This window comes from Cebidichthys violaceus, unplaced genomic scaffold, assembly GCF_023349555.1.
Source record: "Cebidichthys violaceus isolate CVI_PGR_0920_01 unplaced genomic scaffold, fCebVio1.0.p SCAF_13, whole genome shotgun sequence".
NCBI classification, from domain to species: domain Eukaryota; kingdom Metazoa; phylum Chordata; class Actinopteri; order Perciformes; family Stichaeidae; genus Cebidichthys; species Cebidichthys violaceus.
This window is the reverse complement of record NW_027176296.1, coordinates 8,525,783-8,545,520: the sequence shown is the minus strand read 5'-3', so window position 1 is coordinate 8,545,520 and position 19,738 is coordinate 8,525,783.

The window sequence follows — 19,738 nt, the reverse complement described above, 5'->3', positions numbered from 1 at the left end:
GCCTGACACACAGAAATCTTTTATCCACAATATTAGTCGGAAAAGAAAGACAGAACTGAAATTTTAAAGAGAAAGTGGAAAAAAGAAAAGTGAAGTACTTTTGATCATCGTTGCGACAAGGCTGAGAGGTAACATTTAGTCATTAATGTCAAAGAGGATATATATCTCAGGATTTATATTTTAGCATTAAGAGAAGCCTATTAGTAATGTGGCTCATCCTTATTCGGGGTCACTGCCAATGAGTAATAATCTTATGCAAATATATTCTGCTGGAATTTTCGGATGATTACTATATGTAGATTCAGCCCAGTCTCTTCTACTGCGCCTAAAATGAACAAAAACAGAGATATCCATACATTGTTCATGATTAGAGAAAGATGAAGGAAGCTGAACTGCATATCAAGTTTTATGTCATTAAGAAAACATAGTTTCAGTTGTGCTACTGGCCATAATTTCTTTCAAAGGCTAACTATATATCTGCTCAGTGGTGGGTATATATATATATATATATATATATATATATATATATATATATATATATATATATATATATATACACATACATACATACATACATACATACATACATACATATATATATACATACATACATACATACATACATATATATACATACATACATACATACATACATACATACATACATATATATATATATATATATACACAGTTGTGGTCAAAAGTTTACATACACTTGTAAAGAACATAATGTCATGGCTCTCTTGAGTTTCCTGTTATTTCTACAACTCTGATTTTTCTCTGATAGAGTGATTGGAACAGATACTTCTTTGTCACAAAAAACATTCATGAAGTTTGGTTCTTTCATGACTTTATTATGGGTTAACAGAAAAAGTGATCAAATCTGCTGGGTCAAAAATATACATACAGCAGTGGTAATATTTGGTTACATGTCCCTTGGCCATTTTCACTTCAATTAGGCGCTTTTGGTAGCCATCCACAAGCTTCTGGCAAGCTTCTCGTTGAATCTTTGACCAGTCCTCTTGACAGAATTGGTGCAGTTCAGTTACATTTGATGGCTTTCTGACATGGACTTGTTTCTTCAGCATTGTCCACATGTTCTCAATGGGATTTTAAGTCAGGACTTTGGGAAGGCCATTCTAAAACCCTAATTCTAGCCTGATTTAGCCATTCCATTACCACTTTTGATGTGCGTTTGGGGTCATTGTCCTGTTGGAACACCCAACTGCGCCCAAGACCCAACCTTCGGGCTGATGATTTTAGGTTATCTTGAAGAATTTGAAGGTAATCCTCCTTCTTCATTATCCCATTTACTCTCTGTAAAGCACCAGTTCCATTGGCAGTAAAACAGCCCCACAGCGTAATACTACCACCACCGTGCTTGACAGTAGGCATGGTGTTCTTGGGGTTAAAGGCCTCACCTTTTCTCCTCCAAACATATTGCTGGGCATTGTGGCCAAACAGCTCGATTTTTGTTTCGTCTGACCACAGAACTTTCCTCCAGAAGGTCTTATCTTTGTCCACGTGATCAGCAGCAAACTTCAGTCGAGCCTTAAGGTGCCGCTTTTGGAGCAAGGGCTTCCTTCTTGCACGGCAGCCTCTCAGTCCATGGAGATGCAAAACACGCTTGACTGTGGACACTGACACCTGTGTTCCAGCAGCTTCTAATTCTTGGCAGATCTGCTTTTTGATGGTTCTCGGTTGACTCTTCACCCTCCTGACCAATTTTCTCTCAGCAGCAGGTGATAGCTTGCGTTTTCTTCCTGATCGTGGCAGTGACAAAACAGTGCCATGCACTTTATACTTACAAACAATTGTTTGCACTGTTGCTCTTGGGACCTGCAGCTGCTTTGAAATGGCTCCAAGTGACTTTCCTGACTTGTTCAAGTCAATGATTCGCTTTTTCAGATCCATGCTGAGCTCCTTTGACTTTCCCATTGTAGCGTTTGTGGGCGTTTGTATCCAATGAGCCCTATTTAAATGGCCTCAGAGAAGTCACCAGCTGTAGTCACTCATAATCACTCACAAGAAGTTAAGAGGCCATGCTATGAAGCTCATTTCATTGACACAACTTTCTAAGTCACCAAAATTGCTAATTCATGTTGCTGTATGTATATTTTTGACCCAGCAGATTTTGTCACTTTTTCTGTTCACCCATAATAAAGTCATGAAAGAACCAAACTTCATGAATGTTTTTTGTGACAAAGAAGTATCTGTTCCAATCACTCTATCAGAGAAAAATCAGAGTTGTAGAAATAACTGGAAACTCAAGAGAGCCATGACATTATGTTCTTTACAAGTGTATGTAAACTTTTGACCACAACTGTATATATATACTTATAAATTTGCACTCATATAAGTGCAAACTTTAATACATCTAAATCTGAAACCTCCAGATCATGTTGTTGCTCAAAAGCTTGATTAAAATGTAAACAATACAAACATAATATATGCAAAGCTTTTCATACTCTGATATTCTGCAAAGGCAACCACAGGAACTCCAGGTTCATTAACGACTTGGAGTATATATTTGTAATGCACAGTGTTTATCTTTGATTGAAAACCATACACATGACCCCATCCTCATAGTGCTGCTCACAGACTCCTTGCAGGCTGTGGGGAAGTGCGAGTTTCCAGGCAGCTACTTCATCAACATTTCTCGGTGGGTCAGTGTCCTTCGTTGCAGAGCACATCAATTCAGAGGGGACATCGATCACAGCCGCCTCTCGTCACATTGACCAGCTCATTAGTTGGACTTAATATACGTCGAGGGAGCTCTGAGGTCTGTGTGTCAGTCCTGCACTCTGCAGGATGTTTTCTTGGAGATTCACATTTAAGATACAACTCTTTCTGTTGCAATGACGAGGCAGAGAAAGTTAAAATGCATGAAATCAATTTGAGATTGTTAACTGTTTCTCCATGTGAAGTTTTATAAATGTTAATCTTTGTTCTCCAATCAATTTGAAGAGAGGTATATCCTGTTTAAAATGCTGACAATTTAAACCATGTTACATACTAATGCTGTCATGCTTGCCAGCCCAGTATCGCCAGAAATTACGCAGTGGCGGGCCGTGCATTTTCTACCTAGGCCTTCAGTGCTGTCCAACTCATTATGACGCCACAGCTACGGTTATTTGTTTCTAGGGTTGTAACAATACACGTATTCGTATTAAACCGTTCGGTTCGAGACAGCGGGCTGTGTGACCTCTGAACCCGGAGCAAAAAAAACAACAAAAAAAACAACTGACACGTGTGTTCTGGGCTAAGCTAAACTAGCTTAGCAGGAAATCCAACACGCTACGAACTCTCCCCGCAATGTTTAGGTAGCTGTTCCCCACTGATTCAAACAGGGCTAAAGAAATCGCCACACAATCCCCATTTCTCCAGACCATGATTCTTGCTTTGTTAAAGAAAACAGCCCAACCAGATTCAATTGTCCAGACAATAGCATGACAGTATGCTTCGTAATTAACTAATTAACGGACAATGCATTTAGACAAAATCAATGTAATTAACACAATGACAACAACAAACTCCCAAGAACCAGTCACATACTGTATATATTCATATGACAACAAAGCATGACAAATCAATCCAGCAAACCTGCAGCGGAACAGCATTCTGCTACACACTCGAGGGCATGGGCCATTCAGATATTAGATGTAAAAAAACAAACTTACAAAAAGTTCACTTACCAAATCCTGTTTACTTAAAGACTTACAAAGAGTTTAATCCGAATCGTTTCAGTTCCGCCGCGGGCGCCCAGACCGGGTGGACCGGTTTTCAAAAGCAACTCACAAATCCGTTTCTCCTCCTTCAGCCATTGAGTGTTAAAAAAAGCAAAACTAGGTAAAAAAAAAATCTGCACCAATCAAAACGCAACAAATGTCATAATTTCTTCCATATCTTTCAATTTGAACTCTTACTACTCCAACTAAATTTTGATAGCTATCTTAAGGTTCACAATAGTCACATGCTCGCCCACTGACCAATCACAGTGCACACTGCAGCCTTACTGCAGATAACTGCACGTTATTGCTGTACTCGTAGGCCAGCTAGAAGGCTCTGATAGGTCAAAGAATATGCCCAACATGTCAAAATAAAGATCTGATTGGTTGAAGACTATGGCAATCATCAATATTGTTCCCATTTACTTAAACTGCAAAGGCTTCACTTGTGAGTCTGAAGGCCTTGGTCCTCTCTTTTTACCTAGAGACAGCATAGAGGCTAAATCTGATTGGATAAAAGCTCTACTTAAAACAAGCTGTGCTGGAAGCAGAGCAACAGAGGAAGACAGTAGCTGTGCAATGAGAAAATAAGCTAATGGGGAAAATATTTGTGTAAATTATAATACATGTAGTGCATTTATGAAAAATGATTGAATTATAAAATAGCTATAACTTTGTGATTCTGTTTAGGCCATGAGAAGGCTTTGCTGGCCCTGACGGCCCACCACTGCTGAAATGGGGGTACTAGGGGGGCTTTGAGTACTGTAGGGAGAACGTGAGATTTTTTTTAAATGTTAATTTAAAAAATGTCAATCCTAAAATAATTACACTAATTATAACCTGTAAAAAAATGTTTTGGGTTTGGGAGTACTTGGCTTAACAATATTTCAAAAGGGGTATATTGTTGAAAAATTCGATTTTTTTTTTTACAGTATATCTGACTTTCATGCAGGAGAGACCTGTTACAAACCTGCAATAAAGGATGGTAGTTCCTGCATTTTTATCAGCAGGAACAGCCATCTTTTCTTAACCATACTAAGTGTTATAGTTACCTGACATTGAACATACCTTACCCATAGATTATTAACCATTACCATTATCACTGCATAATATTAACTATAATTTAGTCATACAGAGGTTTTGCATAAACCAAGAATTTAAAAATTATTGGTATCAAATTTCACTGTTGTTTTCCGTGAAAAAGGTTGAATTTGCTATAAATGTTTTCTAAAGTACAAATGAAGTAAGTGAAGTCGCTGTTATGGAGAGCTGTATATTATGGCATCCAGGTTTGGCAGAATTGCTTTGAGTACTCAAGAGAAAATTGTTGAAGATTATAAGACCATGCATAGAAAAAATATTTTCATCCTGGTAATGAACAGTATTTAGCATTTTTATCACATCAGAACGGTGTGTGTGTGTGTGTGTGTGTGTGTGTGTGTGTGTGTGTGTGTGTGTGTGTGTGTGTGTGTGTGTGTGTGTGTGTGTTTCATAGACTTAGTTAAAACAATGCTGCCTCCCACTGATGTAAACATCCACTCCAGAGCAAACCAGAGTGCCCCAGCTGACTGCTCGCCCTGTCAGTCCGGCCCACTCACAGATGAGGGCCACATTGTGCCCATTGTCTGACTAAATGGTGGCTTCAGAGAAGAGAAAAGGGGGAAACTTGTGTAAACAAGCTGCAGCTTTAGCATCTCAATGTCACTGCATGGGTGTCTGGTGCTAAGCAATGCTTTGTGCCTGTTGGCATCATGCATTCCTTCCTGGGCAAACTTTGGACTCGACTTTGGCCTCTCGACTTGTTCTGAGGATTTATAAACAAATTCTAACAGTTTGTATCAAAAGAGGTAGATATCAAATGTTAGACGACAAATGTAAAACTTCCTCAAGTGTTCTTCACAAAGGAAATAGAGCAGAAATAAACCATTGCAAAGTGTATTGAACTTTTGGCGCCCAGAGCAGGGGATGGTGTCGACCCTGTGAGTTGTTTACTATGGCAGGATATTCCGGGTATTCGAGGGGGATTTTTCCATCTCTATAGTGCCCCATTTGCTTCCTTTCTTCCCTCTAATTTGTATCCGTTAGGTTGATGTCACGTTGTGTTTTCTATTGAGCAGCATGGATAACACATTTGCTGCAGCTTGATAAGGTCATTCCACTTTAGTGCCGTTAGCTGTTCTTTGGGTTTTGATCACAGAGACTGTCACAACGGTGAAGATTGCGCGAACACACAAATGTATACACACTTTTGACCGCTGTGTGTCCTCTGTATTTACTCTTTTAGACAGTCACATTTTAAGAGGGACAGGGCTCTACTGTCTGTAATGATTACTGGCTAAAGACATTCCTTTAATAGTGTCTAGTTTTGTAATGCTGCCAAATAACACTTTATTGCCCTTTAATTAAATATTAATAGTAGTGTCATTACATCTTCATTCATAATTAAAGAGCTACCAGAGACTGATATTGCATATTAATGTAATTAAACATCAATACAGTGTGAGTGTGTTAGAGGGTTCTAGCGCAGTTGTGTGGTGGTGATGGCAGCAATTAATTTGAATAATAGATATTACGTTTTTTGTTTCCAACATAAATTTTTCAACCTTTTCAAGTATTTTTTGACAGGCTCCTGGTAAAACTATAGTGCTGTACACATCCCCAGTTCCCATTCACATGCTGGGCAATAATGGCAACATTTAAAGCCTCATAATGTAAACCCTATATTACATCTTTAAGAAGATAACAGCATTATTCTCCACCTCTAACCCCCTACACCCTCCATCCACCCCCAGCTGATCAATGCCCTATTAGGAACTGAGGGGGGAATGCTAAGTTAAAAAAAAGAGATAAATTAACCCCCCGCTGCAGCTGTGGATTACAGGACCTGCCCCCTGTCACCTCGACTTCATGACTCACTAAGATGTGCTAGGTAGTAATAATGCACGATAACAAGGCAGCTTGTGTTGTTAATATGGTGAACAGGAAGTTTCTGCCCAGGAAGCTACCGTGAAGATGGACACCAGCAGCAGCAGCCATCTTTAAATCCCCTTTGGTGATGTGACCCCTGACCCAGCCTCAGAGAAGGTCAGAGAAAACTTATCTCTCAATGAATAAACTGCTGTCCCTTTTAAAGTCAGCATGTTAATGATTGTCTGCAGTCTAATGCCTTGGCATTCTCAAACAAAGTGGTACATGAGTTGATTTTTAATTAAGAGGAAGCAGCAGTGGTGGTTATAATTTGTAGGTGGCTCTCAGATATTTTAGGACTTCATTTTAAAGAATAATTTAGCTTTAGTACGACATTGGTCTTATTTCTGAAGGTTTGGCCTGTGTTTGTTTTTATTATGACTGTACCCCAAAGTGATTGGTGAGATATGGGAACATGGTGATATTCTACAAAGTCCAACAAGGAAATAAACAAGCATTCAGATCTTTTACCATATTATCTAAATTGCTTAATTTGAAGGTTAAACCAAAAGTGAGCGTACAGTTATGAACCCTATAACACCAAAACGTAAGGGAATATAATAGGGAATATTTTAAAGTAAAGTACAGTAAATTGAAGTTTTCTGACAATTACTGAACACAACACATAAACTTCCATTCAGAAGGGTCAGATATGATGTGGAAGCGTCTTGCAAAGAAGACAAAGTCAGACACGGGGATCAACTCTGCAACTCTGCAGTCACAGAGAAACTCACCAACCAACAAGCTGCCTCATCAATTATGCAGAATCCAGCGTCTTCATGTAAACCAAGAGAGGAAAGCAGAAGAGATGAGCGAATGTTTTCCACACGGTAATGAAAGTCAAATTCACCCGGGTGCTTGGAAGCACTACACAGGCTGCAGCCATTAAAAGTCAATCGGGGTGTCTGCTGTGTAAACAAATAGCTATGATTATTCCAACCTGCCATCCTCCGACAGCATTAAAACATCCTTCAATTAGGCAACGCTGCAACATACTCAGACCCAAACAAAGCTCTCTCTCCACCTCTCTGTCACGTATCATTACTCCCACCATGCCGCTCCTGCTCCCTCGCTCTCCGCACACCTTTCACTCATCATGATGTGTCAACTGTTTGCAAGAGAGGCAGCAAAGATGGCTAGCTCTTTGACCCACACCAAGACGGCAATGGTGCACAAGACACACAGCCTTCATTGTTTGTCGGCTGGATCAGTCAGAAAACACCTTAGGGCCCTTATCTGAACTTTGGCCACACAGCTGGATGGGTAGGATCTGACACAGAGGGCGAAGAGACAGGACTGTCAAGAGGATAGATGAGCCACTTTTTGACCAAACCTCTCTCTCTCTCTCTCTCTCTCTCTCTCTCTCTCTCTCTCTCTCTCTCTCTCTCACACACACACATACTTATGGTGCACTTTAGTTATAGAATGCCAAAACTGTGATGTATTTCCTTTACTATAATCAAACTCCAAAAAAACAAACATATTTGATGAAATAATTCTTTATCTTGATCTTTATTTGTTCATCATCTCAGTTGATAACAAGATGTTTCCATCACAGTACCAGATAAATCATCTGCCTCACCCAGGGCAACAAAGTCAGTTTGCTGTCCTTGTTACTGTATGTATCTGTAAAGTGTAATGCAACTCTCTTTGGATTTTGGATTTGTATACTCTATTGATGGACCATTTTGACCTCTTTTACACCTGGCATTAACATGTGATCTGGGTAAAGGAAAATGCATGTTAATACAAGAGGCAATTGATTGGAATGGATCAGATTAGTGAGACCACATCTGGGTCAGATCAGGTGCTACTATCCAGATAAAACAGCATATCCAGATAAAATGTATAAATGGGGCAATGGCAAAGCTGCACATCATCACCCTCAGTAAATAGTTTAAGGGTGATCAAGGGATCAGTGGCATTTTGCTGCATTCCAACAAGAACATGTGACACACACTCAGTCAGAATGCTGCATATTGCACTGAAAATAAACAAACATGAAAGGCTTCGGCCATTTAAATAAGTCTTTGTGGCTCTATCACCAATCTAAGCATATCAGCTTGGAAATTTAGTATCACAATTTAGGCTTTTCTCTGTCCGATTTCTACGCACTAATTTAATCTTAATTATTTAAGTTGATTTATACACTTTGTGGAACATGTGACAAGCCCACAGGGGTACCAGCCTTGCCTTTAATCGGGCCCATGTTTCTGTCAGCACCACAGACAAGGCAAACACTAATCCAATTGATTATCATTATGAAGCTGTTCAGCCCATGTAGTTGAATTTAACACAAGTTCAAATTCAATATATATGTGGTATTTTCTCAAGAAACAAGTCTGTTCAAAGGGAAATCAAATCTTTACGTGCCACCTCTTCAACAAGCAGCAATTCAAAGATGGAGGGGCTTGCAGCCTTACGTGGGCCAATTTCAGTCGAAGAAGAGCCATTGTGCAACAGGCTGTCATTGCCAGCCACTTAAGGATGAAAGCAGGAATTCCTGCAATGTGAGGTTTAATATGAATTGAAATATGATTTCAAAATAAGCTACTTTGCTGGAAGCGCTATATTGTGTAAAATGTTGCATTGATAATTATCATCAAATGCAACTGTTGTTATAACATAATCTGTAACATCCTTTCAGTTAAACTTTGAATGCTCAATTCTTCTCTAGATAAAACAGTGAGCAGTGAGGGATTTTAAACGACTGAAGAACCTGAGGGGGGAACACACATTGCTGCTGGGAGGCCTCTGTTGTCTTGATTACATTAACAATCAGATTGCAGTGCTCATTATAGCACAACAAACAGGAGAAAACAAGAGATGTATTCTGAAGTGTGGACCAGAATGACCAGGTTTAAATGGCTTCATTGACCTCCATATGCCCAACATTAAAAACAAATACTCAGATGATTGAAAGTTCTGGAAATTCTGGGTTCACCTAGTTTGACCTTGATAAGTGAGTGTAATCGAATCATCACCAAACCAAAAATAAATTCTTAAAGTGTACACCCTGCTGTAGCCTTTGTATTTCATTTATTATATTAGATTTAATCAGTGTTTTACATGAAGTCAACAATTACATGAATGTACTTGGGGAAGATTGACTGTATATCTTCATGTTTTGTCATTCATTCAGTTATCACATTATTAACTTAATTCATGAAAAGCCGTTTTTTTTCAAAGCAGCAACAACAGCGGCCAACATTGTCAAAATATACAACACAATAGCAGTTTAATGCATTGCACTTCATCCAAATCATTGTGCCAAAGATCAATAAATTATATAGCCTAACCTAATAATAAGTCAGCTGAAATGGAGGAAGAAGTATCTGAGGACATCCAATGAAAGCCACATGCTTCTCATCTGTAAACTTTCTAACAGCAGAGAAAGAAATATGAAATAAAGTCAGTGTATATATGTTATTCAGATACACACAATGCTGTGCTGAGAAACAGCTGGTATAAACTCTTCCTCCTCTGGAGATACATGTCACAATGGATATGCACCAGACCACACAGGACCTTCTGTCACACTTCAGTGTTTTAGTTCTAATCCAAACTCACATTAAGTCTTATGTCTTTAGAATTATTATGTTTCCAGAGCCAAAGTACCAACCGCCTAACTGTGTGCTTTTTTTTGCCATGTGTGTTTGTGTGTGTGTGTGTTTGTGGCACTGATTCAGGCACTCAGCTGTGCATGAATATGCACTTCCAGCCGAGACTCCTGACAGTCGTTGTATCTGCTAAAAACAGCTGAGCCTTTGTTGGTAGATTAACACCGCTGCCTAAATGCCTTATTTAAACAGTCTTTTTGGATAACAAATCACCAAGGTGCATATGAGCTATACATTAATTTGCAATTCGGGCCCCCTGCCAGAGAGGTTTGACAGAGTAACTAAACATTTCACAGTGGAAGGGAGCGCTAAATGCATTGTGACAGCCAGTAGTGTGTTTTGTTTTTCACAAAACACAGTGCACACGGAGGAAAACGAAGCAACACACATACTGTATGCAGTGGCACACATGTACATGGACACCTGTCGTATACACAGACAGAAAGTGTTGGAAGAAATACTCAGATCCTTTACTTAAGTAAGAGTAGCATTACCACACTGTGAAAATACTCCACTACAAGTAAAAAGTATGTAAGTATTATCAGCTAAATTAACCTAAAGCACTCTTTATACAAAAAAAACAGCCCTTTGTTTTGTTTCGTGGCAATGCATTTACCTGCTGATCCAAGAGGATTTTGAAATACACACACCCACACACACAGACACACCAGTGAAGATAGATAAGTCACACACTGCTCTTCTGCTCTCTCTTTGTCTGTGGAGAAATTACAGTGGAGACAATGAAAAATGTTAGGTGTTCAGAGTAATATTAAATTAAGCTAATCAAATTTGAGGAAAAATTGTTTCAGAACATCGCGGGAAAACATATCTATTATGGAGACATATTAGCAGTTCCATTTGTCTGAGATTTTACTTGTTCTCTTTTCCTTCTATCTTTCTGCTCTTCCCTGTGTGCTCAAAAAAGCCCATTTCAAACTATTTAACTGCTCTCCTGTGTACTAGAGTAAATAGACTCACTTCACATTTAATATCTAAAACCTGACAGTCAAAATGTTCCGAAGGTCACCGACTTGGCAGGGTTTCAAATTTTACATATCTCTGCAATCTTTGTGCGAAATAGATTTTTTTTTATAACTCAATAAACTTGTTTTGAGGTAACGGTCCTTTATGGTAATTGAATAACTAAACAGGATGCTTCAGTGCTACTGCAACAATCTCCACCCAGCCGAGGGCAGGAGGCTCATTTTGATTGGCAGCAAGGGTACTCCCTATCTATTAGTTCAAGACGACTGGGAAATGGAAAGTTTCTGACCTACAAGCAACAAGTATCAACACACAGGGAACAGTGTTGTAAAGAGTAGCAGTACAGGAAGCTGAAAATGTGCACTGAGCTGCACTACTGGCTCCCACGACCTTAACCTCTTCTCAGGTCCGAAACTTCTCACGTCACAGCTGCAATGAATAAACCTTAAACTGTGGTGGGTGAGAGCAGCTATAATCACATCTGCTGCCTGTGTTACAGTATGTGTCAAGACGTATGTGGAAACCTCGTCAAATTTTGTATTTCTAGTCTGGGGCTGTTTTTCATGGTTTGGGCTATAGAACTCTTTGTTTGAATTAAGTAAAATCATAATGCTACAGTGTACAACAATACTTTAGACAACAGTGTGCTTCAAACTTTGTGGCAACACTTTGGATGAAGCCCTCTCCTGTTTCAACATGACAGTGCACAAAGCCATGTCAGGCCTGCACAGAGGCCTGACCTCAATCCCATCCAACACCTTTGGGGTGAGCTGGAACGCCGACTGAGCCTGAACTTATCTCCCAACTTCAGTGTTGGACCTTACTTATGCTCTTGTGGCTGAATGGGAGTAAATCCCTGCAGCCACGTTCCAAAATCTGGTGGAAAGCCGGAAAACATTGATACAAACAACCACATATGGATGTGATAATTGGGGCAACCAAATAGTGTAGATAAAACTGGCTAAAACAGTATGAATGGTGTAAATGCTATGTTGATGACTTGAATTTAGTGTATGGTAGCAGTAACACCTCCCTGTCTGTCTTCACTAAACATTATATTATTGTATCTTATTCAGGAGAAATAATTCATAATTTGGGAAAACATTATACTTAGCTTTTTCTTTTGCTTTCACTGGTCTGTTGATTTCTACTGACTTTAAACAATTTATGTCCACATTTTGCTCTTTAAACACATGACTAAGAGACACAAAACTGCAATGTTCTTTTAACTACCTTGAGGCAAACTGGTAATTCTTTAATTTATCATCACTATTGCAAACAGACCTCATTCATTCACAGTTTGCTTGTGTGCAGTTTGCAAAGATAAACAGCTTCGGTGTTTAAAAAAAAAAGAAAATTCCCAAACAGACAAGGCCTGCATTTCAAAATGGCTTGATTAACACATAAGTGGGCTCAACATTTGCAATAACACTGCTAATCTATGCAAACTTTCTCTAGCCTTGTTGCATCTCTGAATGTCTGACCGGCCGTGCAAAGGCGTATTGTAAAATATACTCTGTAAAAATCTGACAAAGACTGACTTCTCTTCCGGCCTACAAAGGATTCCAAGTTTCGCCATCCTGCCCAGCTGCCTAGAATAGACAACACAGCCTCTTTGTCGGGGTGAGTCAATCTGTGTGGGTGTGAATGCATTAGCCCTTCACAACAGAATTATGCCCCTAAACTCCCCCGCTATGCTTTCAAATATTCTGTGATAGGTTCCCGCGGTCATGTTTAGATCACTTCCGGGCAGTGATTCGCCATGAGAGAAGATGAATGGTGCCCATTGAGATGCTGAATAATTATACTTGGACCTGCGAGTTGGGGAACACATAACCCTCAGAGGGCAACATGACAAACATGTTTTTCGGGGGCCTGGTGACAAAGAGCATGTTTTGATGTGACTGGGCATATTCCCTGAATTGAGTCATGGGGCAGGGTTAACACTGTGGTGCGGGGGCCTTCAGTCGCTCTGTTTGTCCGGCGCTGCACTTTGCTTTTCACTGTCTGACTAATGGATATATATGTGTGTGTGCCTGTGCGTGAGCGTGTGTATGTATGTGTGGGAGTTAATAATGACATGCATATGCTCATGTGTGGCAGTATAGAGTATGCATCTGTGTGCGTGTGTGTGTGTGTTTATGTGTGTCACTGCAGCCTGGGGAGAGGAATGGACCACAGCAGCAGATGAAGACTCACACAGTGGCAGACCTCTCTGAAGTCATCATTTCCAACAGCACTGGTCATTATCACGCACATGCAGCATCTGTGCAAATGTGAGTTCTCATGAAGGTCCATTGAGTCCTAAACACAATTAATTCGTTCAGAACAGCCAGCAGGACCTAATGATCTGTTCTGTTGTCCAACACAGTCCAGAATCCCTTGGAATTACAATTGTATTAAATGAATCTGCAGCACACAATTTATATTGATTGACACAGTTTAAAAGGAATTTCTGGTGTTTGCCAACCTGAGCATTATTATCATATTTCTGTCCAACACTTTACTCATCATCTCTGTTGTACAGATTTGGGAAAATATGGACACCAAATGCAAAGATTTATTTTGATTGGGGTAAACAGTGTAAAACTCTGCAACAGAAATGATCTCAGACCGTTTTCTCTGAATCTAACAGGAAGTAAATACAGAAAGTAGTCCCCTTGGATTCCATGCAGCTGTAGCAAACTATTCTATAGCTGCAGAGGCCCCAATCAACGGCGTTCTCCATAGAATCTGCATTTCCAAAATCTCTATGCTAGAGGCAGTGATTCAAATCTTATCATGACCGATGGTCAAAATGGACAAAAACATGTGGATAGCTTTGTGTAGATTGTGTAGCAAAGGGAGAGTAAGGGTGTGGTGATGGGTTTTCTTCTTTCTAACTATAACCACGAACTTTCCCAAACCATAAACAGGCTGTCTAAGATTGATTGTGTGTATTATAAGAATTGATCATTTAAAGAAACATTGAAATTTATATTTTTAAAACAATGTTCCCAAATTATATTTTTTGGGGATTGACAGCTAATTTCACCATATCGAAAGTGGTAAATAACAAATAATGTTATTAATTTGAATCTTTTTGTTCAGTTTAGTATAAAATGTTTTGCTTCTGACTATCTTCAGTTTAGTCTTCAGGCCCTCACACTGTTAACTTTAAAATGTTTAGTTTAGACACACAAAAGAGTCATATTCACTACTATGTACTTGCTCCTTCTCATCTTTGCTCATATATTTTCTCTTAAAAGATAATTGAATTAAATTCATAGGATAATCAGCAGCCCTTGATAGAAACTGAATACATTTCCAAACCACCCCCCCCCCCCCCAGCTCACATGCACACACACATATCACGCACACACACAGTCCCTACACACGTAGGCACACACTTCACAGCTTGGCCCATTAGCAGTGACATGTGACGTTTCGATGGAGCAAATGAAGCTCAACAATTGATGTCAGAGCCTTACAAATTAAACAAATGGGGGACCGCCATGGTGTATTAGGCACCCCAAACCCCCTGATGAACACAGCCGAGACACACGCCAGCAGGACAACATTGTCTCGCTCTCCTCTCCTCCCCTAAACAAGGCTCTAAAAATGAGGGGGACACTGGCACACGCACACACACACACGCACACGCACACGCACACACACACACGCACGCACACACACACACACACACACACACGCACACACACACACACACACACACACACACACACACACACACAGTCAATGGGCAAAATTAAACTAACCGTGCATTGATTGCCAATTGAGTCCTTTGACAAGCAAATAAACAGCACCGATTCTGAGGATCAATATGATTGATATGTCATCTGGTCTTGGATGCAGCATGCTGTAGTGTATGTAAACAGACTGTGAGCACAGTAGGTCAAAGAATGGATGTCAATGAGTGAGTATTGTTGGCAGGTGAGGTGCTCACCAGTGTTCAGCTGTGTATGTTTTATTGGCATCTTACTGTAATGCTGCTGTTAAACTTACTTTGTATTTGTATCTTTACTTAAGAAATTTAGTTGCATGATTTCTTCATTGATTAAAATCATGAAAAAGGATTCATAAGTCAAACTCTTTATGTGTGTAGTTACTTTTAACTGTTGCGTTGCTTGGTTTCTGCATGGCAACAGTAGTCGGGTTTTAGGTGAAGCCGGTTTACCTAAATGGACCATATTAATTTTTGTCCCCAAATGCTACACTAAGATATTCTACATTTTGTAAAAACAATATTATATTAATAAAGCTATAGAAAACTCCATCTGCTGGTGAAGATCATGCGATATGATCAAAATATTGAGAACAGCTACTAAAGATCATATAATATGATTAAAAGCTCACCATTGGACCTTGTGGTGAGATTATTTTATCAACAGATTAATGACAATTGTTGAAAACATTGTTTAACTGCATCTGAGAGGATATCACAAAGGTTGTCATCTCTTTATTTCACCAATGTTGAGTCTCATGTGTGAGTTTCTATATGATTGACAAAAAATTCAAACGTACATACATGTATAAATAAAGCATTGTATGTAGAGAAATATGTACATAACTTTTTGTTTGTTGCTCACATGATTGTGAGTGTGTCTACACTCGTAGGAGCATGAGTGTGTGTTTGTGTGTGCGGGTGTGTGTCTGAACATTTGTTAATCCATATGCAAACACATTGTCCTATCGACAGACCTTCTGAGGGGTGAAACGTCCTGGGAACAGAGGAGAGGAGCGGGGATGAGTCACGATTAGGATCTCTACGATTCACAGCACCTGCACACACTACATGCCAGACACAATCACATCAAATCAAACTGAAGGCACGCACACACACAGATAAACAAAATAGAAAGTGTAAGCGGTGCTAAGGGTGCACAAAGAAGTACAATAAGACCCTCCAGACACACCACAAACAGCTATAAGGCTCATAACACACTCCTGTAAAAAGAAAAATACAAAGTGGTTACTGAAACACGTGCACAACACAGTACAAGAAAATCCTCGCTTCCACACACAATCACGCATGTACACAGGTGTGGCAGGTCCATTTTGTTTTCACTAACCCCTACAGCCCTTTGCTCAATCCCCAGCAAATAGGACTGATGTTACAGGGCAGATATAGGTGTACAATTTCTTGTTTGGCTTTGTGAAAACATGGCGTAATGGCAGTGAGAAATTGTGTTGGGAATAAATGCATCACCTCTGTTTGGGAGGGATGCCTCATCATAAGCCATCAGCCTGTATATGTGTGTGTGTGTGTGTGTGTGTGTGTGTGTGTGTGTGTGCGTGCGTGCGTGCGTGTGTGCGTGTGTGTGTGTGAAGAGGAGGAGAGGAGAGAGATGGAATATCTAAAAGGGGTTAAGTGCCAGGGTTACCCATCCAAGGAGCATTAAATGAAGGCTCTCACTTTGATGGACACCGGCACCGGGATCCCTGATGTCCCAAAATATTAGGTTTCTCTTCTAATAATGTTGGAAATATTGCCTACTGTCATGATTAATCTGGCTGGCTGCTGGGCCTGATTGCAGGTGACGCGGTCACAGCACAGTGCCTGTGTTAGTTTCCACACACCGTCAGCTTCGCTCCACACAGAGCCACAGCCAGGAGCAGGGCTGATAGCAGCCATCGCAGCTGCCGCTAATGCAATGTGACAGCAGAGAAGGAAACCTTTATTTTAATTCAAACAACAAAAGCCAAACAGCCAAACTTATCTGCGTGCCCAACATTTTCCCTCCAACTGTTCTTTTTCCTCTTTTTTCATCCAAAGTCATTATGCCTTTTTCATTTTCTCCCCTCCTGTTTTCATTGGGTGAGGCAAATCTTGTGTCAGCCTTCAGTTCTTGCTGGAACAGTGTCTGGCACAGGAAGAAAGAAAGACGCAGAGAAGTGGAGGTATTTGCAGATGTGGAGGAAGGCACAAAAACATTTGTCAAATCAAAGGCTTGAATTATTGCACATAGTCGGGTCAGTTTCACATGCCACTTAGAGGTCCCATTGTCCTGATGTTGAACAAGACCCCCTTTATGTGACAGGCTTGAAAAACAACGTTGGCCCTCCTCATAATCAAATCTGTAGCTCCCAACAGGCCAGCAGGCCCTGCCACTTGGAATTCTTTGCATTGGCCATGGTCAGGACGTGCCGTTTGGCCCTAACAATGGCAACATTGATTTTAGTGCCATGAGAATTTTGGTTGAGCTGTAAAAACTGGGACCGGGGGGGGGAACACCGATCTTTGCCTTTCCCAGGAGGGTGTGTGTGGAGCTGCGGGGGGAAGGTGAGTCACTTTTAGGCTCCAGGGCTGTGACCCGTTGGACCCCTGGCCTAATTCAATCAGTCCAAGCATCATTAGCCTACCATTATCAGACATTATCTCCCAGGCCAAACAGGACAGTTATCCTGTGCCAGCGTTGGAAAAAAAATTTGCAACACACACATACTTCCTGTCCTCACTTTGCTTCCTTTTGCACGCCTGTGCGCCACAATTGGAGGCTGATTGTCTCGCCACAATCGGCCCTTGTTTACACGCATCATTTTGAGAGAAGCCGGTGTTTTGGAGAACTGATGTTACATTGATGTCTTGTTGCTATGGGGCTGGGGCTAAGGCCATGGCACAAAGGCATGACCTTCCTGTTTAGCTGCATAATAACTTACTGAGTTGATACAAATTACCCCACTTTTCAATCTACCAATTTAGCCGCTGCTTATTTCACAGGGGTCAAACCGAGAGCCCTTTCATGTGGGGCATCTTTTGAAGTGACTGCCGACTACTGTGAGACTTTAGCACCGAGCGTCTTGATGCAGGGGGAGGGAATGTGAAGGGATGAGAGTCCTGAACAATGGGCACCCCTTAGACAAGCCTCTAAATCTTGGTGGCTAACTTCAAAAGAGCCCCTGGTGTCAAAGCCTGTGTTGTGGCTGGAGCTGGACACGCTGTTTCTCCGGATATAAATGTTTTATTAGAGGGCACACCTCCTCAGGCTCACCCCGTCACTGTCAGAGGTAGGAGGAACAAGGGGACACTGTGTGCCCCTGAGAGCGACATCAAACATAATGGGCTTTGCATGCATGCCCATAGCCAACAAAAAGTTATTCATCAAATTGTATTATATGTTGACTTTTATTTTTTACAGCTTGACTCCTGAGCTGTCATTCTGCCCTACACAGAGGAACTTTCTAAGAACATCTTGCAGAATTAGTGTGATCAAGATATAAAATACATTCAAAATGATTTGGTTAAAATTAAACACGTTTTTTTTTCACATATCATATCCGTGTCGAATGAGAAAATTCCCCCCCAAAAATGCTCATTTGCCACATGCTCACGCTGATGGTTTGGGTATGTCATATGTAGCATCACGTTGCCAGACAAATATCACAATTTGCTAAAAGTATACATAATTCATCACCAATCAGTCTTGCCTCCCCGTGCCGACTCCTGTGTTATCCCAGAGAAGATAGATGTGGGAGCGAAGCCCTTTGAGATCCAGATGGTACATTCCCAACAATAAGGTTTGGGCTTCCATTGGAAAATGATCCTTTTCCTGTGAGCGACACTAATGTATCATCGTCAGCCAGTAATGAGATGACGCCCTCAAATGAAAATCTCAGAAATACATGTTCTTTCTGCCACCAGTATTTCTTTTTGGGGGGTGTTAAAATTAAAAGCAAGTGTGTTTGCTGGCCTTTGAATCACGAGGCAAACTGCATGCATACAAATGCAATTCCCAAAAAAATATGACTGGAAATGTGTTGAAGAAATTAAAGTGTTAAAGCAACACACTCATTCTCGTGGTTATATAACAAACTGAAAATTTGTTTTCAGGGAGACCCTCAGTACACAACATGTTTTACCATGTGTCATTTAGCAAGATATACATTTTCACTGCACAAACATAATGAGCAAGGAGAAAAATGTGAGGCTTTTGATTATGATTTGCATTAGATCACCAAAAAATAAATTGTCCTTTCTGTTTGCTGCATTATTGGTTAGTTGAACCTTACCGTCCTTTTCGCCCAGGCTTTGATAATGTTAATTGGAACCTCACTTGGCCTCTTTTCTGTTTCCAATCTGTACCTTTATTAAATTATATCATACATAGCCACTCCAAAAATCTCACTGCACCTTCACCTACTGTCAGCAACAGTGAATTATGGCAGCTCTTCTACTCAGCAGAACTCTTTGGAAATTTCAAATTTTGCTCTCTTTTCACGGGGGCCTTTTGTGACCCCTATTATGCATTCTAGACTTAACGTCAAAGAGCGAGGAAGAGATTTAATTTGTTGACGATTGCCACCGATCTCTTTTAAACGTCTTTTAATTGATAACGGCAAGGGAGAGCGGTGAACTTTAAATAGACATTCTAATTATCGGCTTTAAGAAGCAGGGGCTTTTTGGGAAATGTTATGGCATTTGGAATGGGATTAATGGGC